This window comes from Nicotiana tabacum, chromosome 21 (genome assembly GCF_000715075.1).
Source record: "Nicotiana tabacum cultivar K326 chromosome 21, ASM71507v2, whole genome shotgun sequence".
Taxonomy (NCBI): Eukaryota; Viridiplantae; Streptophyta; class Magnoliopsida; order Solanales; family Solanaceae; genus Nicotiana; species Nicotiana tabacum.
Window position 1 is genome coordinate 72546176 of NC_134100.1, and position 27873 is coordinate 72574048.

General features: G+C 41.4%; 1 pseudogene; it reads left to right on the forward strand.

Moving 5' to 3' along the window:
- Positions 1-7811: 7811 nt before the first annotated feature.
- On the forward strand, positions 7812-27384 carry LOC142175294 (protein GRAVITROPIC IN THE LIGHT 1-like; annotated as a pseudogene).
- Positions 27385-27873: the final 489 nt, after the last annotated feature.

Genomic DNA, 27873 nt, shown 5'->3' on the forward strand with positions numbered 1-27873 from the left:
ACCACAAACCCCCGAGTTTTAGGTTTAAATTTTTACGGGTCCTTATATCCTCCCCCACTTAAGATCATTCGTCCTCGAATGAGGATCAAGTAAAACTTAACACAATTTTAGTTAAGCCACATACCATCAGCCCCAAATTTTTCTAACTTCCTAAATTTCTGAAAATTTTGCCAGAGTTTCCTTTGTATTTAGGCCTATCTACCTGTCAGAGAGCCCCCGAAACACACCTTAGCAACATACATAGAACTAAATGACACAACAGAATGCAAAATAACACCAACGGAAGTCTCATAGAGAACATATAACTAGAAAGGAGTGTCTTTATATTAGCCGAACAGGTGATACAAAATTTGGGGGGGGGGGGGGGGGGGACTTTATAGAGCTATTGCATGGCTATTCAAACAAATGAGGGTACTTCTTTTTTATTTCATTCTCGGCTTCCCAAGTAGCTTCTTCGACTTGCTGGTTTCGGCATAATACCTTTACGGATGCAATTTCTTTGTTTCTCAACTTTCGGACCTGTCTATCAAGAATAGCAACCGGAATCTCTTAATATCACAGTTCTTCACTAATCTCGATGGTCTCAACCGGCATGATAGCAGACGGATCTCCAACTACCTTCTTCAACATGGACACATGGAATACCGGGTGCACTAATGACATCTCAAGTGGTAGATCAAGCTTGTATGCCACCTGACCTATCTTTTGAGTGATTCTATATGGCCCGACATATCTCGGACTTAATTTCCCTTTCTTTCCAAATCGCATATCTACTATAATAGCGCAGGAATCTATCACGGCACCACGAAAACCCTAGTTTTTGGTTTAAATTTTTAAGGGTCCTTACACGCTTCCATTTCCAGTCCAGAATCTCAAGCCTCTGAAGCAAATCGCCCGGCCTCTAATGCTCGTACTTCACCTGCTTTCAATTTAAGCACCGAGCTACAAACCCCACTTAATCTTTCTTTCTCCTCCTCCACCAGTAATGTTGACTCAAGTCCTAATACATCTTTACGGCACCCAGATGAATGGAATACCGTGAACTGTGGGCCTCCTCAAGAATCAACTCACATAACCCATCTACATTGGGCACACAAATTTGACTCTGTATCCGCAACACCCCATCATTCCTAATAGAAACCTCCTTGACATCACCGTGCTGAACCGTATAAGAACCCGATGCTGAAGGCAAAACTAGAAATGGAGTATTGGTCAAGGCAGTCTTGAGCTTCTAAAATCTCTCTTCACTCTCATCCGACCACCTAAAAGGTGCACCCTTTTGGGTCAACCTGGTCAAAGGCACTGCAATGGACAAGAAACCCTCCATGAAGCTACGATAATATTCGGCCAAGCCAAGAAAACTCTGAATCTCAGTAGCTGAAGAGGGTCTGGGCCAACTTTGAACTGCCTCAATCTTCTTTGGACCCCCCTTAATCCCTTTACTGGACACCACGTGTCCCAAGAATGCCACGGAACGGAGCCCAAACTTACACTTGGAGAACTTGGCATAAAGTTTCTCCTCCTTCAACCTCTGTAGTACAATCCTCATATGTTGTGCATGCTCCTCCTGGATATGTGAATGCACTAGAATATCATCAATAAGCACTATGAAAAATGAATCAAGATATGGCTGGAATACACTGTTCATCAGATGCAAGAATGTTGTTGGGGCGTTGGTCAGCCTAAAAGACATCACAAGGAACTCATAGTGACCATAGCGGGTCCTGAATGCCATCTTCATAATGTCAAAGTCCCTATTCTTCAAATGGTGATACCCAGACCTCAAATCAATCTTAGAGAATACTCTAGATCCCTGAAGCTTGTGAAATAATTCATCAGTGCGTGGCAAAGGATACTTGTTCTTCATTGTAACTTTGTTCAACTGACTATAGTCAATGCACATCCACATAGTACCATTATTCTTCTTCATAAACAGAATTGGTGCACCCCAAGATGGTGCACTAGGCCTAATGAACCCCTTATCAAGAAGCTCCTGAAGTTGCTCCTTCAATTCCTTCAACTCTGCTGGTGCCATATGGTACAGAGAGATAAAAATGGGTTGAGTGCCTAGCACCAAGTCAACACCAAAACCAATATCCCTGTTTGGTGGCATGCCCTACAGGTTTGCACGAAACATGTCTGAAAAAGTCCTGCACTACCGGAATAGAATTAATTGTAGGAGTGTCAACACCAACATCCCTCACAAAAGCCAAATATGTCAAATATACCTTCCCAACCCATCCGTTGGGCCTTCAGATATGAAATCACCCTACTGGGAATATAGTCCAGAGAACCTCTCCACTCGATCCTAGGTAACCCTAGCATTGCCAACATCACGGTCTTAGCGTGACAATCTAGAATAGCATGACATGGGGACAACCAATCCATGACCAGAATCACGTCGAAATCAACCATACTAAGAAATAAGAGATCAACTCTTGTGTCCAATCCTCGAATAGTCACCATACAGGACCAATACATACGGTTCACAACAATAGAATCTCTCACCGGCATGGATACATTAACAGGTGAAACTAAGGAATCACGGGTCATATCCAGATAACGAGCAAAATATGATCATACAATTGAATAAGTGGAACCAGGGTCAAATAATATAGAAGAATCCATGTGGTATACTGAGACAACATGTGTGATCACTGCATCTGAAGTAATGGCATCTGGCCTGGCAAGGAAAGAATAGCATCGATCATGACTGCCACCTGATCGGCCTCCCCCTCTAGGGAGACCTCTAGCTGGCTGGGCGGGTGGTGAAGTAACTGTTGTGAAAGTCATAACATGACCCCACTTCTGAAATGAACCTCCAAAATGATGGGGACTCTACCTCCACACATCTCTAAACTCCCCGCACTTGAAGCAACTCCCCAATGGTGGTGGAGATTGAATTGGACCCCGAGAACCAGATTAGCTACTAGAAGAACCTAGTACAAATGAACCCTGAACTGATGCAGCATGAGATGACTATGAGCTTGGAGGGCACTGAGAGATGACTGACCCCGATGAGCAATGTATGAAACATGGCAAGCTGATGCACCACAATGAACCGGACGACTCATCTAAGCAGGCCTATAAGGACGATAAATGTTGTAGTAGAACTACCCTCCTGAAGAAGCATCGTTAAAACCACCCGCACCATGAGGGATCTTGGCCTCCCTCTCCTCACGCTCCTGACTACAGACCTACTATAGCCTCCTAGCAATAGCAACCTCCTCATTGAACCTAGTACACGATACAATCTCTTAAGTCATGACGAAGCGTAGTCCATAGTTGAGGCCAACAATGAACATCCTAATAATCTCCCTCTCTGTGGGAACCAACCAGATTGCGTAAGGAGCCAACTCTGGAAATATCATCTCATACTGGGTCACAGACATATCCTCCTAACAAAGATACTTAAACTGCCTACACAACTCCTCCCTGTGGGTCTGTGGCACAAACTTCTCTAAGAAGAGAACGGAGAACTCGTGCCTCATAAGTGGTGCAGCGCCGGCAGGTCTGCTGAACGCATAGGCCTCCCACCATCTGAAAGCTGCCCCCGACAGCTGAAAAGTAGTGAATGAGACTCCACTAGTCTCTAGAATACCCGTCGTGCGAAGAATCCGTTGGCACCTGTCCAAGAAGTCCTGAGCATCCCCTTACTCAGCCCCACTGCATGATGGAGGCATGAGCCTCCCAGACCTCCATAGCCTCTTATGATCCTTGTCACTCATAGGGTGACCCACCTGAGCCTGAGTAACTACAACCGGCTGGGCTGGTAGTACCCCTGATGTCTGAAGTCCCTAACCACCTGCTTTGGAGTACATGTGGTGGGAGTCTAAGCACCTCCCCCGGCCTAAGAAGTGGATGGCATGGCCAGAACTGAAATCGCCTGAGCAAGGCTAGTGCATACAGTCAATATTTGGGCCAGAGCCTTCCGAAGGCCTGGAATCACAATGGGCACAACTAGTGCCTGAGCTGGTCACACCGGCACACCCACATCTGTGATCTGCTCCTGAGTTGGAGAAACTGGAGGGTCTACAGGTGCTGCTCTAGCTGTTGTACGAGCTGCACCTCGGCCTCTACAGCGGCCCTGTCCTCTCGCGGCCCTTGTTGGTGGTATTGGCGGTCATCTGCTCGATCCGGTAGCATGTGTCCTCACCATTTGTGAGAGAATAGAATAATAGAAGTTTAGTTTTCGGAATCAACTAATCTGCATGACAAGAATAAAATAAAGTGAAGTTTTCCTAATGGATCGGTAGCCTCTTGAAGATAAGTGCAGACGTCTCCGTACCGATCCGCAAGACACTACTAAACTTGCTCATGACTCATGAGATCTATGTAACCTAGGCGTTGATACCAAATTGTTAGGACCTAAAACTAAACATGTCGTGATGACGCGTATCACAGTACTAGGCAAGCCGACAACCACAAATAACTACGCATTTTTAAATTGAAAATAAGATGAAACATGGTTAATAGTAATAACTTTCATGTCGATAAGAACTAGTGCGACTGGAATAAAACATTCCCAAAATCTAGGTTCACTGAGTACATAAGACTCTAAATGACAATATAGTCTAACTGCTAAAACAACTGTCTAGAAAGATAGAATTGTGCTAATAATCTGAAAAGAATGAGAGTCGAGGTTTGCGGACGCCAAGGCAGCTACCTCAATAGTCTCCAAACAGATGGATCTCCAAATCTAGTAACCGCCGTTCGCATAGGTACATGGATCTGAACATGAAGTGCAGAGTGTAGTATGAGTACAACCAACCCAATGTACTCAATATGTAACCTGACTAACTAAAGCTGTAAGCAGTGACAAGCTCATATAGGTACATTCCAAATCCGGATAATAAAAACGAACATATGATAGGAAAATGACAATAATAATTCAGAGAAATCCTCATTATCAGTTTGTAGACAGTTCATAAATGTATACATGCTTTCAAGTATTCAATAGTTTGAGCTCAACACGGATAAAATATGCCAAGTATGACTAATGTGAGGTATACCACATCTGGATATCTAAATGTCAAGTATGCATGTCAACTGTAATGCAACAAAGTGATAAAGTCATATACACACTATAGGAGTATTCAACCTCACAGCTCGCTTAGTCACTCAGTACTCCCAATCACTCAGCACTCTCAATCACTCAGCACTCCCAATCGCTCGACACTCGCACTCGGCACTCGCATTCAGTAGGTACCTACGCTCACTGCTGGTATGTCAGACTCTGGAGGGGCGCATCTTGCCCAAGCACTAATATAAGCCAAACATGGAATGAATTAATAAATCCTACCACGGCATGCAGCCAGATCCTATAAATATTACTCACAATCAGGCACTCGATCATCAATCTCTCCAATCTCCTGGGTTGACTTTTGTTGATTTTTTGGTTAAAGTATAAAGATCTTAGCTTTATCTATTATAATTGATTTCCCTATCATTGTTTTATGATATTAAGTCGATTTTGGTTAGATTTGAGCCATGTGGAGTCAAATTGTAGGGGAAAAGCTATTTCTGAGTGTTGAATTGGCCTAATTGAGGTAAGTGTCTTGCCTAACTCTGTGTGGGGGAACGACCCCTTATGATTGGTATTGATTTATTCATTTGTACTATGTGAAAGCCTTGTACGCAAGGTGACGAGTGTATACACGGGTTGTACGTGGTATTTGACCGATTTAGGTTACTTAGACTATTTCCATGCTTTAATTGAAATGCCATATCATGTTCTAGATTCTCATATTTAAACTATTCCTATTTGTGTTAGTCTATCCTCACATGCCTTAATTGACTTGTTTAACACTTGTTCTACATCCTACTTGATAAATTGCTCTCATGCTATAGTTGAACTTGTTGTCTCTTTTATTGTTACATGCTATCTCTTTATTGTTAATTATCATTATTTGAAGTTATTGTTGGTGTTATCTACTTCATTCTTGATTATTATTACTTGAAGTTATTATTCTTGTTATATCTTTCCTTGTTGATTTCCATTATTTGAAGTCATTTCTATACGTTATCTCTTCCATTGTGTGTTATTCTTATTTAATATCGTGGTTATACATTATCTCATTGTTGAGTTGTTGGGGTTGAGGTTGTGAAAGTCATTATCACGTTGAGGAGAAATTGTTGTTATTGAAACATCTTGCTTGCTGAGCATTTTACATTCATTGTTGTTCTTGATATTCTAGTACCCGTTGTGGTAGAGCTATGGGCTATTGTTATGGAAACATTGATATTGTTAATTGTTGGCAAGTTGTGATATATGGGCACTCATGGTGCGAGTTGTTATTGTAAAGTGATATTGATGTGCATGCGATGATATAAGGTGGGACTTATGTGTGTGTTGCTTGTAAGGAAACTATGTGAAGCCACGCGGCATCATAACGTGCGCTAAAGTGCTTGTAGGTATTTCGAAAAAACTGTTTTCAAAACATATTTTAAATGTAAGGTTCACGCGGCAGTATAAGAAATGATTGTGATTGATATTGTGAATTGTGAATATGAGGTGGTACCTCGGTGGTGATTCTTGTTGCACACAAGGCGGTACCTCGTTGTGATTCTTGTTGTTATCTCATTTTGCAAGTAGTTTTGGTGGGAACATATTTTGTTGTTTTGTTCTTCCTTGTTTAGTAGTTGTTGTCCGTATATAATCATTTCGATTCTCTTTAGCTGCTTAGTTTAGGTTACTTCCATGTCTAATTTCCGGTATCAATTCATGCTATTATCCATTTCGTATTAGTTATTTCTCCGCTTTCCAATATTATTCATTCTTATGGTTTTATTCTATTTATTTATATCCTATTAGGTGTCTTGACATGGCCTCATCACTACTCTACCGAGGTTAGGCTTGTTACTTACTAGGTACTGTTGTGGTGCACTCATACTACGCTTCTGCACATGTTTTGTGCAAATCCAGGTACGTCTACCATGCCGGACGTTATAGTTGATTTGAGTTTCTTCTTTGGATACTTTAAGGTATACTGGGTCCACGTTCGCAGCAGGCCTCAAAGTCACCTTCCCTTATTCTTATTTACTATTTTATTTTCTTTCAGACAATGATGTACTAGAAACTTTAGTTTACTCTGTAGAGCTTATGACTTTGTTCCATCATTCTTGGGGAGTGTATGGTTGAGATCCTATTTTTCGAAAGTTTATATGAGTTTATCAGACTAGCTTTTAGTATTTGTTAATTATATTTGTTTAGTTGTTATCAAATATTAGGCTTACTTAGTCGTAGAGACTAGGTGCCATCACATCCTACGGAGGAAAACTGGGATCATGACAAGTTGGTATCAGAGCTCTAGCTTCATAGGTGCTACGAGTCATAAGCAGCTTTGGTAGAGTCTTGCGGATTGGTATGGAGACATCTGTACTTATCTTTGAGAGGCTATAGAACTGTTAGGAAAACTGCACTTCTTTGATTCTGTATCATGCGAATTGGTTGACTTCAAAAAGCTGAATCTTTTGCATTCTTTTCTCTCACAGATGGCGAGGGCACGCACTGTTTGATCCGACGATCAGACACCCACGCCCCTCCTAGAGCCGTAAGAGGCAGAGGTCGGGGAAGAGGCCAAAGAGGGCCATGTGGTGCAGCCAGAGCACCTGCCCGAGCTGTGACAAAGGAGCCATCAGTGGCTCCAGTTGGGGACAGGCATCCAAGGCGTTTGTTGCCAGCCTAGAACTTAAAGAGACCTCACACAGTTCTTGAGCATGTTCGGTACCTTAGCTCAGTAAGGGCTGATCCCGCTTGCACCTGCCACATCTCAGGTCCCAGAGCAGCGGGTCCCAGAGCACAAACTCCCATGGTTCGTAGCCCAGAACAGCGGGTCCAGGTCGATCAGGTCCCAGAGATTATACTGGTACAGCCTGCTGCTCCAGTTCAGCCCGTAGTCAGGGCAACATCATCTGAGGAGGAGCAACTTAGGATCAATAGGTTCAAGAAGTATGACCCTCCTACTTTTAGTGGTTTACCTTCAGATGATGCACACGGTTTTCTTGAGGAGCGCCATAGTATTCTCCGCACCATGGGTATTGTGGAGACGAGCAGTGTTGCTTTCACTACTTTCTAGTTGTACAGAGCGGCCTATCAGTGGTGGCTAGTGTACGAGGAGGGTAGCCCAGCCAATGCAGCTTCACTTACATGGTCTCGACTTTTAGAGTTATTCTTGAGAGAGTTTGTTCCCCTGACCCTTAGGGATGCATGACGCGTGGAGTTTGAGCAGCTGCGCCAGGGTACTATGATAGTGTCAGAGTATGCTTTCGGATTCAGTGATTTGTCAAGACATGCATCTGCCTTGATTTATATAGTCAGAGAGAGAGTCCGTCGATTCATCGAGGGGCTCAACTATAATATTAGAATTAGCATGGCTAGAGAGTTGGAGACATATACTCCATACCAACAAGTGGTTGAGATTGCATGGAGGTTGGAGGGTATGCGGGGCCGTGAGAGAGAGGACAGGGAGGCCAAGATGCCTCAAGGTACTGGGGGATTCAGTGGTGGACATGCTGCAACACATCCCATCATAGTAGAGGCTATGTGAGTCATCCAGTTCATTCAACACTTCCAGCTTCTAGTGGTGCTCCGGGTATTCCGAGGTCTCAGGTTGCACACTTTGCTCAACCACTTTCTAGTGCACCTCCTGCATGGGGTGCCTTCAGCGGTCAGTCCAGTCGACAAGGCCCAATACAGGCCCAATAGCCACACTCACTGAGAGCTTGATTTGAATGTGGTGATACCCACTACATGGTTAGACACTGTCCCAGACTCAGGAGGGGTGCACCTCCACACACTACTCAGGCTCCACGGATTCAGTCAGGTCCACAGACTTCTCGGTCCATGATTGCTACCCCAGTTGCCACTCCACCCGCATAGCTAGCTAGGGGTGGGGGATGGGCGGGTAGAGGTATCCGAAGAAGGGGGAGGCCATGCCAGATTTTATGCTATTCTAGGTAGGATAGAGGTAGTTGCTTCAGACACAATCATTACAGGTATGGTTCCGATTTTCCATTGAGATGCATCAGTCTTATTTGATCCGAGATCCACTTATTCATATGTGTCATCTTACTTTTCTCTGTATTTGGATATATCTCGGGATTCTTTGAGTTCTTCTGTATATGTGTCTATGCCTGTGGGAGATTCTACTATTGTGGACCATGTGTATCGATCATGTTTAGTTGTTATTGGTGGTTTTGAGACCATAGTTGATCTATTGTTACTTAGTATGGTAGACTTTGATGTTATTTTGGGCATGGACTGGTTGTCGCTCTATCATGCTATTCTAGATTGTCTCGCCAAGATAGTGACATTGGCTACGCCAGGTTTTCCACGGTTAGAGTGGATGGGTGCATTATATTATGTTCCTAGCAAGGTTGTATCATGTCAAAAGGCTCAGCGGATGGTTGAGAAGGGTTGTGATGCTTATCTAGCCTTTGTGAGACTCTGTTTGTAGAACTTCTAGTTGCTTGTGTACTCGTGACTCCGTATCTTTAGGAGTAGATATTATCACATGACTTATGATGGTGTTTTATTAAATTATATTATCACATGACTTATGATGGTGTTTTATTAAATTAAGTTCCTATTTATCATCACCTTGTTTAAACTATTAAAACTTGGCTATTTCACTATCTCACGTCGGCTTGCCTAGCAAGTGGATGTTAGGCGCCATCACGACCCCAAGATTGGGATTACGAGTCATGACATCTTTACTTCTCATTTTAACTCTGCAGTTCTCAAAGAAAGTACAAAAAATAAATCCCTTTGCTCTAGTATTCCTGAGTTAAAGGTGCTGCTTTTTTCTTTAGCTGTAACACATCATTTTAGATAGTAGTTATAATCATTGTCATATTCTTTTCATTCTTTAATTGTTACTATTATCATTTGATGAAATGATCAAAACTTCTATTCGTACCTATTACTCCTCTAATATTAGCAGCACATATTTAATTTTTGCTTCAGGTGGATTCAAAAAATCGATCTTTGAGTAAGAGTAGATTAGCTCGCAATTTTGCTAAGGTTTTGCATATTCGAGCTTTGAGAGAAGGAAATCAAAACCCAAAATCCCAAGATAAGTTTAAAAATGAAACAGTAAAGAATGACATACCAAAGAACAATGTGTTGAACAAAACACAACTCAATTTATTTATAGATAAAGATGAAAAACTGAAGAAGAGAGAAGCTACAGAAGCTTTTCTACCCAACCAGTTAGCGAGCATCTCAACTGTTAAATCTGCTTAAGCTTAGTTACAATTCACTCAATCTTCATATGACCGCGAGTGTAACGACCCGATCGGTCGTTTTATGAAATTACGCCATGTTACCCCTTTTAATGCTTCACACATATGTATTTATGGTTGCGGGGTCGGTTAGTTTCGTTCCGGGAAGCTTTCGGGTTGATTTGGAACCTTGATTCTTGACTTAGGATATGTTGACCAAACTTTAACCTTTGTGAAAACGACCCCGAAATTCTGTTTTTCTGACTCCGATAGCTTCGTATTGTGATTTCGGACTTGGGCGTATGCCCGTAATTGATTTTGGAAGTCCGTAGGTTGATTTATGTTGATTCGCCGAAATTTGACAATTTGAAGTTAAAAAGTTTGACCGTAGGTTGGATTTAGCTATCGAGCTCGGAATTTGATTTTAGGACATGGAATAGGTCTGTTATGGTATTTAGAACTTGTCTGCAAATTTTAGTGTCGTTTGGAGTTGATTTGATAGGATTCGGATGCTTAGTTGTAATTTTAGAAGTTCTTGAAAATTTCCTTGAATTTCATGCATTTTATAGTTCAATTCATAGTTTTGGAGGTTATTTTTGTGTTTTTATCATGCGAGCGAGTTCATATGATATTTATACAGTTGTGTGAATGTTTGGTTTGGAGCCCCGGGGGTTTGGATGAGTTTCAGACATGTTCCGGAGTGTTTTGGATTGAAATTGCAAGAAATCTGGAGTCTGGTGCTCTGGTGTCGCAATTGCGAACACCGGGGTCTCAATTGCGAGTTTAGCAAGGGAGCCTTAGGTGTCACAATTTCGATGCTAGGCTCGCAACTGCGAAGTAATTTGGAAATTGGGTAGTTCGCATTTATGACAAAAATGTCGCTTTTGCGAGGGCAGCAGGGGTCGCAAATGCGATCCCACCTTCTCATTTGTGAAGAGCTTCTCAGTCTTTCAGTGCCGCAATTGCGAGGTTATATTTGCAATTGCAAGGGTTCGCAAATGCGATAATTGCAGCTGAACATAAGGGCTGAAAGTCGGGATTTGTCTCTCATTCTCTTTTTTGTTTTAAGCCTAGATTCGGTAGGAGGCGATTTGGAAAGGGACATTTTACCTACAAATCTTGGGTAAGTGATTATAATCTATTTCTAATCATATTCCATCAACATATCTTAGATTTTAACATCAAACGCATGTGAATCAAAGTGAAAATTTGTGAAACGTTTTCAAGTTTTTGAAAAATAAGAAATTGAGTTTTGAGAGTCGATATGGATGCTGATTTTGAAACTAATCACATATATGAACTTGTGGGGTCATGGTACATGAAATCTACCATTGGACCCCGATTTTGAATGGGCGAGCCCCGGATTAACTTTTGTTGCCTTTTTGGAAAAAGTGTAAAGATCTTAATTTTATCTATTGCAATCAAATTCTCTAGCATTGTTTGATGATATTGAGTCGATTTTGGTTAGATTTGAGCCGTGTGGAGGCGGATTTTAAGGGAAAAGCTATTCCCGATTATTGAATTGGCTTAGTTGAGGTAAGTATCTTGCCTAATTTCGTGTGGGAAAACTACCCCTTAGGATTGGTATTGTTTGATTAAATTGTACTAATTGAAATCTGTGTATGCAAGATGACGAGCGGGTACACGGGTTGTACGTGGTATTTGACCGGTTTAGGCTACTTAAACTATTTCCATGCTTTAATTAAAATGCCATGTCATGTTCTAAATTCTCATAGTCAATCTATCCTTATTTGTGTTAGTCTATCCTTAAATGCCTTGATTGACTTGTTCTACATCCTACTTGATAGATTTCTCTCTTGCTTAGTTGAACTTGTTGATTCTTTTATTGTTACATGCTATCTCTTCATTGTTAATTATCTTTATTTGAAGTTATTGTTCGTCCTATCTCTTCCCTTATTGGTTATCAATACTTGAAGTAATTGTTCATGATATACCTTTCCTTGTTGATTTCAATTATTTGAAACTCATTGCTAAATGTTATCTCATTTATTGTGAGCTAGTCTTATCTAATATCGTGGTTTTACATCATTTCTCTCATTGTTGCATTATTTGGCATCGAAATTTTGAAAGTCATTAACACGTTGAGGCGAAGTTGGTTATTGTTGAGACATTTATCTTATTGAGCAGTTTACATTCATTGTTGTTGTTGATATTCTTGTATACGTTGTGGTGGAGCCATGGGCTATTATTGTGGAACATTGGTATTATTGTTGTTGTTGGCAAGTTGTGATATGTGGGCACTTGTAGTGTGAATTGTTATTGTGATATGATATTGATGGGCATGCGGTGGTATAAAGTGAGACTTATGTGCGTGTTGCTTGTAGGGGAAATACATGAAGCCACACGACGTCATAAGGTGGGCTAAAGTGTGTGTAGCAATTTCGGGAAAATTATTTTCAAAACCTATTTCAAATGTAAGGCTCACTCGGCGGTATAAGGAAAGATTGTGGTTGAAATTGAGAAATGTGAATAACAGGCGGTACCCCGGTTGTGATTCTTGATTATACGAGGCAGTACCTCAGTTTTGATTTCATTATACACGAGGTGGTACCTCGTAGTGATTCTTGCTGTTTATTACATGTTGCAATGTATTTTGGTGGGAATATTTCTTGTTGTTTCCTTCTTTCTTGTTCTAGTAGTTGTTGTTCATACATGATCATTGTAGCCCCTTTAGTTGCTTCTTTCATGCTATTTCCATTGTTGATTTTTGGTACTAGTACATGTTATCATCTTATTTCGTATCAGTTGTTTCTTCACTTTCCATTACATATTCGTATTACATTTTCATACTGTTTATTTATATCCTAGTAGGTGTCTTGATCTGGTCTCCACGCTACTCTACTGACGTTAGGCTTGATACTTAATGGGTACCGTTGTGGTATACTCAAACTACGCTTCTGCACATTTTCTTGTGCAGATCCAGGTACGTCTGCTTGTGGCAGTTGTTGGAGATTACCTGCTAGTTGTTTTTATCGAAAACTTCAAGGTATGCCTGCTTGGCGTCAGCAGGCCTCGGAGTCACCTTCCCTTATTCTCATTTACTGTTGTATTTCCTTTCGGATAGTGATGAAGTAGTACTCTAGTTATACTCTGTAGAGCTTATGACTCAGTTCCACCGGTTTTAGGGAGCGTATTGTTGAGAATATATTTGTATCGGAACGTTATATCAGTATTCAGTTTTGTTTAGTATTTTGATTATTATTTCTGCCAAGTTATTATTATTTGTTAGGCTTTCCTAGTCATAGGGACTAGGTGCCATCACGACATCCTACAGAGGAAAATTGGTGTCGTGACACTGAGTTTATTCAATCTGCTGATGAGGTGATCGTGTCCGAGCTGAAAAGTTTGTCCGAATTGAAAGAGTGTTGCTTAAAGAAGCAATTTGATGATTATTCCCCTGAGACAACTCTGGTTTTAGCAAAAATTAAGGAGCAGAAACGTATTTTGAAACGTAGGACATATGGAAAAGAAGTTGGATTCTCAAAAAGAAGTTTCTCAGAGAGACTAAATGAGGCCAATAAAGAGAACACATTGCTTGAAAAGAGATTAAAATGAGTCAGCAAGTCTCTGATATTGACAATCTTCAGTTGACAAAATTAAGCCCCAGCTATTTTACTATGTTCCTTTAGTAGACAATTAGGTCGATTCAGAGCTTTGTTAGGTTGCTTTGTAGAGAGATGGAATATGCAGGGTGGGATTTAGATGCTGCAGCCTTGTCTATTCAACCTGGTATTATATTCTTGAAATCAAGTGACAAATGTTATGCATTTAAATCATTTGTTTACCGAGAGATGTTTGATAGTTCGAATTATCCACACTTCTCAATCTCAAAGGAATCCCAAACAGTGGAGAAGAAACAACAAAAGTTATTTTTCAACAGATTCGTGAAACTGGGATCTTCTAATGTAGCAGATTACTTCGCCTGGAAGCCAAAATCAACATTTACAAGATTTTGACACGCAAAGTACTTGAAACTCATTCACCCCGAAATGGAAAGTTCACTTTTTGGCGATTTGGATCATAGTAATTTAGTAGATTCTTGTGTATGGGTAAAATCGAGCTCGATATTCGGTCGAGCTTGTGAAATGGAAGGCCAAGGTCAGTACATTTGAAACAGGGTAAAAATCGAAGTCCGTGGTTCGATCTGACATCCAACATGATCTGCTAAGGGCGGAATATAATATTCAAAATCGGACCCAAAGCATCATCAAAACTATCCATCGAGAAACCATCAGATATGCCCTCGAGTTTACCGAAGGCATGACCGGTCATGTTCCAATGTCCTCAAAGAAAGCTTTGCCAACTCATCCGATAAGAGTCCGTAATTCTCGACATTAACCAGTCATTATGACAGAAATCACGGAAAAGGGAACCAACGGTCCTTTTTTCCTTTTACAGGATAATAAAATAATATCTTAAAAAGTAGATCTCCCCTAATATATAAAGGGGACTTGACAATTCATAAAATACATTGTAACATCTATTTATAAGCAATATATCCTCCAAGCTCCCATTCTTTGATATTTTTCTGTCAATAAAAATATATTCGACTCAAGGGTGCCTGGCATTCTCAGAATTAGAATCATTCAATTCCTGTGGTTTGCAGTTATTTTATCGCTATTTATTTTTATTACAATGTAATTTATCGCATTGTATCGAGTTAATCCACATGTCTTTATAACCACTAACAAATTCAATTGTTATCCGATTTTGAGGGTAAACAGTTTGGCGCCCACCGTGGGGCTAAGGATAATAGTGGTTATTTGATACAAATCTTCATAACACACACTACTTTAAACTTGCTCTTTGAAGTATCTTTGATTTCAGACAAAAACTGTCAAACTCTCAATTAGCACCCTTACATATCGACAATGAGTCTAGTCATCAGGATGAGAATAACAACATAGCGCCCGGTAACGTAGGGCCACCCGCTGGTCCTGTAGGAATTTCGATCGCAGATCCGATTGATGTTAATTCACATGTGGCGATCGACGCCAACTTTCCTACCGACCCCAAAAATAGCATATGTGGTAGGGCCCGATCGGCGACTCGAAACACACAAAACAATGAAGAAGACGAGACCAGCTTACGGATAATCGTCGAAATGCTACAACCTCAATAGGTGGCGAAAGCTCAGTTGTAGAGCCAAATCCAGACTCCGAGCAGGGTTGAACCCGATCCTCCCCGTGAAGTCACCCATAGGAATGAACCGGTCATAGTAAGGTCAAATGAAAAAGAATTGGCTACTAATACCGAGATTATAAAGATGCTTGGGGAGCTGACAAAGAGGATAGAATCAAGGGAAAACAAAATTGAGGCGAACAATAAAAAGGTGGAAACCTACAATTCCATAGTGGATCAAATCCCAGGAGCACCTCCGATATTGAAAGGAGTGGATTCCAGGAAGTTCGTGCAAAAATCTTTTACTCCGAGCGTGGCTCCAAAGCGAATCCCAAAAAAATTCCGTATGCCCAAAATACCTAAGTATAACTGAACGACCGATCCAAACGAGCATGTAACTTCTTACACGTGCGCCATCAAAGGGAACAACTTGGAAGACGACAAGATCGAGTCAGTTCTACAAAAGACATTTGGGAAAACCCTGTCAAAAGGAGCTATGACATAGTATCACAACTTACCTCCTAATTCTATTAATTCATTTGCTATGCTTGCAGACTCCTTCATGAAAGCACAAGCTGGTGCCATCAAGGTCGAAACTAGGAAATCGGACCTTTTCAAAGTTAAACAAAAGGATAACGAGATGCTCGGAGAATTCGTGTCCCGTTTTCAAATGGAACGAATGGATCTACCGCCAGTCGCTGATGATTGGGATGTTCAAGCTTTCACTCAGGGACTCAATATTCGGTGCTCAATGGCTTCACACCAACTGAAGCAGAATCTGATAGATTACCCTGCCGTTACTTGGGCAGATGTACATACCCGGTATCAATCAAAAATCCGAGTCAAAAATGACCAACTCTGGGCCCACTCGGAGTCTGTTTATCCCGTCAAAACCCTCAAAAAAGTCAAGAGAGACATCGATCTTCAACCAAGATCAAACAGGGATCGATTTCTACCATATAATGGAGATCGGAGGAGCAGTGGTTGAGGAACCCCATAAGAACTGATAGGAGAAATAATCAAGGTAAAAGCAACTGGGGGCTCATGACCAAAAATAGCTTCGACACGTCCATCGGTCCTAAAGAAGCGCCGAGACTATCGGAATACAGCTTTAATGTCAATGTTGCCGCCATCGTAACTGCTATCGTGCGCATCAGTGATATCAAATGGCCTCGACCTCTACAATCTGATCTGTATCAAAGGGAACTTAACTAGATAGGCAAATATCATGGCACTCACGGTCATATAACGGATGATTGTCGACAACTGAGAGAAGAAGTAGATCGTTTATTCAACAATGGGTACCTTCGGGAATTCTTGATCGACCAAGCCAAGAACCACTTTAGAAACAGGGATTCTAAAAAACAGACAGGACAAGAAGATGGCGAACCTTAACACGTCATACATATGATCATCGGTGGAGTCGATATCCCACAAGGGCCGATGTTGAAACGCACCGAAGTATCTATCACTAGGGAGAAACGAACTCGAGACTACGTACCAGAAGGAATTTTATCTTTCAGCGACGAGGATGTGGAAGGGATCGTACAACCTCACAATGATGCACTCGTAATATCTGTGCTCGTAAATAAAAATTGAATTAAATATGTGTTGATTGATCCAGGTAGCTCAGCTAATATCATTCGGTCGAGGGTCGTGGAATAGCTCAGTCTATGAGATAAAGTCGTGCCTGCAGTCCGAATTCTAAACGGGTTCAACATGGCATGCGAAACCACTAAGGGGGAGATAACGTTACAGGTCAATATCACCGAAACCATACAAGAGGCCAAGTTTTATGTGATCGAAGGAGACATGAGGTACAATGCCCTTCTCGGAAGGCCGTGGATCCACAACATGAGCACAGTGCCCACAATTCTTCACCAAGTGTTAAAATTCCCAACTTCGGAAGGGATTAAGACAGTCTACGGGGAATAACTGGCCACAAAAGTGATATTTGCAGTAGAAGAAGTGATTCCAATATCAGTACTCACAACATCAAAGGAACCAAATTAGGGCGCAAACCAAGAGGCCAAATAGTAGTCACCGACACCGGCCACGACCCAATCAGATAAGCAGGGGACTTATGAAGATGATGATTACGGGGTCCCCCGATCTTTTATAATCCCCGATTATTTTGACACAACCAAATGAACGGTCGAAGAGCTGGAATATTTTATATTGGTCTAGTATCTGCCCGATCGGAAGGTATACCTGGGCACGGGGTTAACTCCCGAGCTCATGAAAAAAATTATTCAATTTCTTGTAACTAATATAGATTGTTTCGCTTGGTCCAATCTTGATATGATTGGGATCCCACCGGAGATAACCACTCACAAACTAAGCTTGGACCCGAAAATCAATCCGGTCAAGTAGAAAAGGAGGCCCCAGTCCGAGATCAAACATGTTTTCATCATGGACGAGGTATCTGAACTCCTTAAAATAGAGTCCATTCTGGAGGTTAAATACCCGAATTGGTTAGCAAACGTAGTGGTAGTCCATAAAAAAGGGAATAAACTAAGAACGTGTGTAGATTACAATGATTTGAATAAAGCATGCCCCAAAGACTCTTTTTCTTTGCCCAACATCGACTGTATGATCGATACCACGGCCACCCACGAGATCCTAAGTTTTCTCAATGGCTATTCTGGGTACAACCAAATACGGATCGACCCAGGTGATCAGGAAAAAACCTCCTTCATCAATAAATATTGCACATACTGTTATAATGTAATGCCATTTGCATTAAAAATGCTGGTGCCATGTACCAACGCTTAGTAAATCGGATGTTCAAAGCACAAATAGGAAAATCGTTGGAAGTTTACATTGATGATATATTGGTTAAGTCCATGCAAGAAGAGGACCATTTAAAACATTTGCAGGAAACCTTCAGCATATTGAAGAGGTACAATATGAAGATAAACCCGAAAAAATGTGTGTTCAGAGTTGGTTCGGGTAAATTCCTCAGATTCATGGTATCCAACCGAGGAATTGAGATCAGCCCCGACAAGATCAAAGCCATAGAAGATATCATGGTCGTAGACAACGTATAGGTCGTACAAAGGCTAACAGGGTGCATAGACACTCTGGTGCGATTTATCTCAAGGTCGTCCGACAAGAGCCATCGATTCTTCACACTGTTGAAAAAGAAGAATAACTTTTCATGGACTCCAGAATGCCAACGAGCTTTGGAGGACTAAAGAAGTACTTATCAAGAACGCATCTACTTCACACACCAAAGACAGACGAACAACTATACTTGTACTTGGCGATCTCAGAGATAGCGGTAAGTGGAGTCCTAGTTCGGGAAGATCGAGGTACGCAATTTACGATCTATTATGTTAGTAGGACCTTAGGTGAGGCAGAAACTACGTACCTTTATCTAGAACAACTGGCACTCACCTTGCTAAGTGCCTGCATAAAACTAAAACTATACTTCCAATGTCACCCCATATGTGTCGTAACAACTTACCCGTTATGGAACGTTATGCATAAGCCCGAACTCTTATGTCGATTGGCTAAATGGGTCGTTGAAGTAAGTGGTTACGATATTGAGTACCGACCCTGGACCGCCATTAAGTCACAAATTTTGGCAGACTTCATGGCCGACATTATGCCGACCTTAATACCCGAGGTCGAAAAAGAGTTATTGATTAACTCGGGGACTTCTTCGGGAATCTGGACCCTCTTCACGGACGGTGCCTCAAACACAAAAAGGTACGGACTTGGCATCGTTCTAAAGCCACTGACAAGTAATATAATTAGGCAATCTATTAAGACTGTGAAATTGACTAACAATGAGGTTGAATAAGAGTCCATGATTGCAGGCCTTGAATTAGCCAAAAGCTTTAGGGTAGAGGTGATTGAAGCCAAGTGCGACTCACTCCATGTGCTAAACCAAGTTAATGGGACATTCGAGGTCAGGGAAGAACGAATGCAGAGATACTTTGACAAGTTACAAATGACATTAAATTTGTTCAAAGAATGGACTTTGCAACATGTACCTCGGGATCAAAACAGCGAAGCTTATGCCCTCGCTTACTTGGGATCATCGGTCGAAGACAACGAGATCAACTCGAGAGAAATTGTGCAGCTTATGAGATTGGTGATGGAACAAGGCCACACCAAGATCAGTTCAATGAGCCTAACTTGGGACTGGAGGAATAAGTATGTAGAATATCTCAGGACCAGAAAACTACCCTCGGACGCAAAGGAGTCGAGGGCCCTACGAACGAAGGCAGCCCGGTTTAGTTTGTCCAAGGATGAAACCTTAGTCAGAAGAACGTTCGATGGCCCGATCGCGATATGTTTAGGAACCAGGAGACACTAAATACATTTTGAGGTAAATCCACAAAGGTACCTTTAGAAATCATTCAGGCGCTGAATCAATGGTTCAAAAAAAAATTAGAATCGGTTACTACTGGATCGATATGGAAAAAGACGCGAAGGAGTTCATTCAAAAATGTGATGCATGCTACGATGATTCATTGAGTAGGAGAGCCGATACATTTGGTCTTGTCAACACGGTCATTCATGAAATGGGGGATAAACATCGTTGGCCCCCTTCCACGGGCACCCGATAAGATTCAATTTATTTTATTTGTGAATCACTATTTTTCTAAATGGATGGAAGTACATGTGTATGAAAAGTTCATAGAAAAAGAAGTCATCGATTTTATCTGGGACCATATCATATGTCGATTCGGAATACTGGCCGAGATTGTGTGCGACAATGGGAAACAATTTATTGGCAGTAAAGTAAGCAAGTTTCTCGAAGATCGTAAGATCAAAAAAATCTTATCCACTCCTTACCACCCTAGTGGGAACGGACAAGTAGAATCCACCAATAAAACCATAATCCAAAACCTCAGAAAGAGGTTGATCGACTCCGAAGGAAAATGGAAAGAAATGCTACCTGAGGTCCTGTGGGCATACCGTACAACCTCGAAGTCCAGCACCGGGGCCACCCTGTTTTCTTTGGTTTATGGCACCGAAGATTTAATACCGGTCGAGGTAAGAGAACTAAGCATAATATTATGACATGCAACAAAGGAATCAAACGACGAGGCTATAAGTACCAGCCTAGAACTATTAGATGAAAGGCGCGAAGCCGCCCTTGTCCGGTTGGCCGCCCAAAAATAGCGAATCGAGAGGTATTATAATCGAAGGTCCAACCTTCAGTACTTCAATACCAGGGACTTAGTACTAAGTTACACTAAACACCCAAAACCCGAACGAAGGGAAATTAGGACCAAACTGGGAAGGACGGTACCAAATTATCGAGATTACCGAAAAAGGGTCCTACAAGCTCAGAACAATGAACGTTGAGCAATTACCGAACAACTGGAATATAACTCATTTAAAGCGATATTACTGCTAAGGTATGGTCCCGATGATTTCTTTTATTTTTACATTTCAAACTAACACTAGAAGGTGACCAACAAAGGATGATATGAGGTCCTAGGTCTGAAAGCACGCGTTGCACTCTTTTTTGCCTTGAACCTACAACATTTTTAACGAGGAAACAAATAACTCGCGTTAACTTAGAATTGAAGGCTGGCTATGGACTGGTGGCAATGATCACAACAGCAATCGAGGTCACTCTTGAGTAAACCCTGAACACTGGGGGGGCAATATCCTCGGAGTTATCGACTTTAATGACAAAAGGATTTATTGTAAGGGTCAAACGGTCAAATGAACGTGCCCACACAGACCGCTTGAGCCCTGGCACAAAACATGTATACATGTACAACTATTGTGCACAAGAATATAAAAGAAGATTCTTCCTTGAACATAAACATCTTGTGCTTCAAAGTACTTCTTACATCTTTCAAGGAAATTCCTAAAGCTAAAGCTATCGATCCCAAGGGACACCTTAATAAAACTCGAGGGCATAAAGCTTAGTTGGCATAGCCCAAATTAAAAGGCTAAGGTCGTTCCGAGTTAATAAAACTTGAGGGCATAAAGCTTATTTGGAATTGCCCGAATTAAAGGGTTAAGGTCATTTTGAGTTAATAAAACTCGAGGGCATGAAGCTTATTTGGCATTGCCCTAATTGAAAGGCTAAGATCGTTCTGAGTTAATAAAAATTGAGGGCATGAAGGTTATTTGGCATTGCCCAAATTAAAAGGCTAAGGCCGTTCCGAGTTAATAAAACTCGAGGTCATGAAGCTTATTTGACATTGACCAAATTAAAAGGCTAAGGCTGTTCCGAGTTAATAAAATTCGAGGGCATGAATCTTATTTAGCATTTCCCAAATTAAAAGGCTAAAGTCGTTCTAAATTAATAAAAATCGAGGGCATGAAGCTTATTTAGCATTTCCCGAATTAAAAGGCTAAAGTTGTTCCGAGTTAATAAAACTCGAGGGCATGAAGCTTATTGGGCATTGCCTAAATTAAAAGGTTAAGGCCATTTTGAGTTAATAAAACTCGAGGGCATGAAGCTTATTTGGCATTGCCCGAATTAAAAGGCTATGGTCGTTCTGAGTTAATAATACTCGAGGGCCTGAAGCTTATTTGGTATTTCCCGAATTAAATGGCTAAAGTCGTTTCGAGTTATTAAAACTCGAGGGCATGGAGTTTATTTGGCATTGCCCGAATTAATAGGCTATGGCCGTTCCGTGTTAATAAAACTCGAGGGCATGAGGCGTATTTGGCATTGCCTAAATTAAAAGGCTAAGGCCGTTCCGAGTTAATAAAACTCTAGGTCATGAAGCTTATTTGGCATTGCCCGAATTAAAAGGCTATGGCCATTCCGAGTTAATAAAACTTAAGGTCATGAAGCTTATTTGGCAATGCCCGAATTAAAAGGCTACGGTCGTTCCGAGTTAATAAAACTAGAGGGCATGAATCTTATTTGGCATTGTCCGAATTAAAAGGCTAAAGTTGTTCCGAGTTAATAAAACTCGTGGGCATGAAGCTTATTTGGCATTGCCCGAATTAAAAGGCTAAGGCCGTTCGAGTTAATAAAATTCGACGGCATGAAGCTTATTTGGCATTGCCTAAATTAAAAGCCTAAGGCCGTTCTGAGTTAATAAAACTCGAGGGTATGAAGCTTATTTGGCATTGCCCGAATTAAAAGGCTATGTCCATTCCGAGTTAATAAGCATGAAGCTTATTTAGCATTTCCAGAATTAAAAGGCTAAGGCCGTTCCGAGTTAATAAAACTCGAGGGCATGAAAATTATTTGGCATTGCCCGAATTAAAAGGCTAAGGGCATTCCAAGTTAATAAAACTCGAGTGCATGAAGCTTATTTGGCATTTCCCGAATTAAAAGGCTAAGGCCGTTACGTGTTAATAAGCATGTAGCTTATTTGGCATTGCCCGAATTAAAAGGCTAAGGTCGTTCCAAGTTAATAAAACTCGAGGGCATGAAGCCTATTTGGTATTGCCCAAATTAAAAGGCTAAGGCCGTTCTGAGTTAATAAAACTTGAGGGCATGGAGCTTATTTGGCATTACCCGAATTAAAAGGCTAAGGCCATTCCGAGTTAATAAAACTCGAGGGAATGAAGTTTATTTGGCATTTCTTGAATTTAAAGGTTAAGGCCGTTCCAAGTTAACAAAACCCGAGGTTGAAAAAGCTTACGAAAACCTGAACAAAACTCACTCTCGGCGAGTCATATCCTAAAAAGATATGAGTATTCGGGAAGAGTTCCCGGACATACCAGACCCTACGATGCTCTAGAGATAATAATATCAAAGGCAAAGCCTGTTCGAACATGACTATTTAATGCTAAGGCATTTCAATCTTTGCAAAAAAGTAAAGTGAAAAGCAAAGGAAGAACTCGAGACAAACAAAGGCAGGGCAATCTCGACATAAAATACTAAGTACAAAAAGAAACAAAATCAAACAGAGGCTTCATGATCTTGGCCGGAGCCTGCCTCGTCATCTGGATTCCCGGGGTCTTCTCCATCCTCGGATCTGCTTGATTCCTCAGAATCCTCCTCCTCGGGATAAACCAGCTTCCCGTCCTTGGCTTCGAACACTTTTTCACCCTTGATCTCGACTTATATGTCATAATCCCCAGCGTGAATTTCCTCGAGGACTTTCCTTCGAGATTGCCAATTCGTATGCTTGGCTATATTTTTCGATTGGTCTTGAGAAGCTTCGGTATCATCCTTGTACTGGGCCACCATTTCAGTGACTTTAGACTTGGCCATGATGATCTCTGACTTGGTCGTTTTTAGCTCCTTGACCATATTATCTCGATCTGAGACGGCCGAACCGAGCTGAGATTGAAGCTCCTCAACCCTTTTTCTGAACCTCGGCCTTTTCCTTTTCCGTTCTCAGCTGAATTTTGGTCGAAGATAGTTGTTCCCGAAAAGCCTCTTATTCAGAGGCCAAGCGATCCATTTTGCCTCTCCACTCATCGGTCTCATCTTTGATTATGTCCATTTTATCTTGGAGCTGAGCAATCCGATCGAGGTTTTGCTGGACCTGCGGATTTTGACCATTAGTCACCGAATCAAATTCATCATCACTTACTTCAAAAACTTTTACCTGCTCGACCAAGTCAGCATGATCCTTCTGGGCCACTTCCAACTCGGCATGAAGGTTCTTAGTGTCCCCTTCGAGCTGCTCGCTAAGAAGTTTAAAGGCGTCTCTCTTCTCAGTAAGCTCTCGAACTCCGGCTTCGAGTTGCTTCCGGTTATCCCGGTACCTCAAATATCACCGAAGCCTATGAGAAATAAGGGAAACACTAAAATATCTACGAAATAATCTAAGCATAAGTAAAACATTCACTTAGAAAAATGAGAAGTTACCCGATTCAGTTCCTATTGAGCTTCATTGAAAAGGCAGGGTGCATCCACCTCGTTCATCTTAGCTTGATCATCCTCGATCACCAAGCATCGAAGATAGCTTGCCACCCCTACGGGGGCGGAGAGAACCTGGCATCCTCCGGAAGTGAAAAAATAATGGTGCGCTTCTGATTAGGATATACACTCGGGGCAGGGAATCGATCAACCAATTTCAGGCTAGAGGAAGGCCCGCTTGCTTCTGAGGGAGATATCTTCCTCGGTATCTATAGATAACCAAATCCAATGGCATCCTCCGTAGCCGCCGAATCCACACCGTCAAAAAAACCACGGAAAGGGTCATTCAATCTATGGACCTCCTCGAGGGGGCGTTCTTTGGCAACATGGGCCTCGTTAAATATCGACTTTGTGAACGAGTGCAAGTCGATACTCTCTATCGGGCTGAGTGCTTACTGTGGGTCTTTTCCATAATCTTGGGAAGCCTCGACTCCTACCTCCACCTCGGTCTCCCCTACGTGATGAAATTTGGCCTCGCCTCTCCCTAGTTCAAAGGCCCATTGCCCTTCCAACTGCGATGGCATACTGGCTACAAGATCAAAAGCTTTACCTTCCCCCTGCGATTCATCCCTCAGTCGATGGAGTGAATCCGGGGACAATGCTCGACCACTGGTGCTTCCCTTGGGTTTTCGAGCCAAATCTTTTCTTTGGCCTTTTCTTCTCAAGGTCCGGGGAACTCGGAGCCTTTTTTCTTTTATTTTGTTTTCTTTATCCTGCTTCGTAGCAGGGGGTTTAGCATATATATCATAATTGGCTGATGGGGGCCTCATTTCGACATCTTTTGGTAAACTTGAAAAAAAGAATGTAAAACGATTTAGAGATTGATGATGTGAAAGTAAGATCAAATATAACTTAGAGGAGAAATTCTCACCATGGTTACGGGCCTCCCATCGGCCCTTCAAGAGCTCACGCCATAAGCGCTCGGAATAAGTCTCTGTTTCGTAATGCCCTCGACCCACTCCTTGAGTTGAGGAATGGCATCCGCATCTGGGCACCAACTGCATCATCACATAACATCAATAAGAAGGGAGGGAAAAGAAAAGAAATAAAAGAAATGTTGAAGGAGAAATTACACTTACATTTCATATTCCATTTCTCATGAAATGGCATATCTGCAGCCAGGATTAAGTTTGAGGTCCTCACTCAAACGAATCGACCCAACCAGCCCCGGTCCCGATCCTCGTCGATGCTCGAGAATAAGGCCTTAGTGGCTCAACATGCGAGCTTGATTAATCCCCCTCGGTAAAGTCGATGGCTATACAGGATCATGAGGTGGTTGAGGGTATATGGACACCCCTCGAGCTTGCTCACAAAGAAACAAAGCAGAATAACGATCCTCCAAAATGAAGGATGGATCTGCCCGACCGTCACCTTATACCTTTTTTAAAAAGCTATGATAACTGGGTCTAAAGGTCCCAGAGTGAAAGGGTAAGTGTAAACTCTTAAAACATCCTCCACGTAGGTAGTGATCGATTCCTCGGGGGTAGGGACCACTATGAGTTTATCTTCCCAGTTGCATTCCTTTTTTACCTTATCGAGGATGTCGGATGTAATAGTACATATGTACCTAGACACCGGCTCGCACTGACCCGGTACCAAGGGGCTTTGCTCGATCTTGAAGTTGGCCCCGGTTAGGCATCCCGAAGGGACAAGCGACTTTAGGGGGGTTCCGGTGTTGGTTCCTCAATAGCAGCAGATGAAACATTTTTTGATGGCTTCGAGGAAGAAGGGGTTTCTTTTTGTGGAACAAATTTTGAAGTCTTTGCCATTTCTTCTAGATAGAAGAGAGAAGAAGATGTTAGTAAAGGAGGAGTTGTAACTAGAAGGTAACTTATGAAGAAATTTCAAAATACTCACAAGGAAGGAAGTTCTTAAGCTTAAAACAAAAAAATCAGAAGGTGAGGATGATGAAGTTCTCTTAAAATGCAAGAGAAAGAGTTGAAATGGAAAAGGTTCTAATGATAGGTTGAAGGATATTTATAGTGTTCCCAAATGGCGGTTCACATCACGACGTTTCATATCCCAAGATTGCCGACCATTGACTGACACACATTTAATGCCTCAAAAACTGGACCGACGGGAGTTTTCCACTATTCTTATCACTTACGTCATGAATTCATCATCACGTTTTTAAGAAGCGAAAGATCGAATCATTTCCCATCATTTGTCCTCCAAAAAATAAGGGGATTTTGACGTCATATTTTTGTCACTTGCGTCACGATATATCGAAGTGAGAATCTGAGGCTCATATCGTTTCTCGTCATTTACTCTCTAAAAAATGAGGGGACAATCTGTGTACTGGTAAAATTGAGCTCGATGTTCGTTCGAGCTTGAGAAACGGAAGGCCAAGGTCAGTACATCTGTTACCGGGTAAAAATCGAAGTCTAAGGTTCGATCTGACATCCAACATGATCAGCCGAGGGCAGATTATAATATTCAAGATCGGACCCTAAGCATCATTAAAACTATCCATTGAGAAACCATCAGATATGCCCTCGCATTTACCAAAGGAATAACTGGTCCTGTTCCAATGGCCTCAAAGAAAGCTTTACCAACTCATCCGACAAGAGTCCGTAATTCTCACCACTAATTAGTCATTATGGCAGAAATCACGAAAAAGGGAACCAACGATCCTTTTTTGCCTTTTATAGAATAATAAAATAATATCTTAAAAAGTAGATCTCCCCTAATATATAAAGGGGACTTGACAATTCATAAAACACATTGTAACATCTACTGATAAGCAATACATCCTCCAAGCTCCTACTCTTTGATATGTTTCTGTCAATAAAAGTGTATTCGACTCAAGGGTGGCTGATATTCTCAGAATTGGAATCACTCAATTCCTGTGGTTTGCAGTTATTTTATCGCTATTTATTTTTATTACAATCTAATTTATCACTTTGTATCGAGTTAATCCACATGTCCTTATAACCATTAACAAATTCAATTATTATCCGATTTTGAGGGTAAACAATTATGATGAGTACCCGGAAACTACATTCTTTTGCACATTTGCGGAAATGGCAAAGCGCATTTGGCTACTGCATTTTCTTGCCTTTTCTTTCGACCTCGAGGTTGCTATCTTTCAAGTGAGTAGAGAATATAGAGTTTCCGATGTTTATATGGAGAGTGTGAATGAAGAAGCATTCTAGATGTCTAACGGATCACCAGAAACTTGTGATGACCCAAAATGTCATCTTTAAATTTAATAAGTAATTTTGTGTTCTAAACCTCAAAAAGCACCATTTATCATTCCTCGACTTGCGTGCGCAGTCCGTACAATTTTTCGGAAAGTGTTTATGTGAAAAATGGATTAAAATGGGAAATAGAGCTTTAAAACTCAACTAAGTTGACTTTGGTCAACATTTTGAGCAAACGGATCCGGATCAGTGTTTTGAAAATTTCGTTAGGTTCGTATCATGATTTTATACTTGGGCGTATGCCCGGAATCGAATTCCGAGGTCCCTAGCTCGAGATTTGGAATTTTGATCAAAAATTAGAAGCTTGAAAGCTTAATGATTTTTAAGAAATTACTAATATTGGATTTATTGACCTCGGGTCCGTATTTTCGTTCTGAAGATCGGTATAGGTCCACTATAATATTTATGACTTGTCTGCCGAATTTGGTGAGAATCAGAGTTCATTTGACGTGATTCGGACGTCCAGTTGTAAACATATAAGTTTTAAACAAT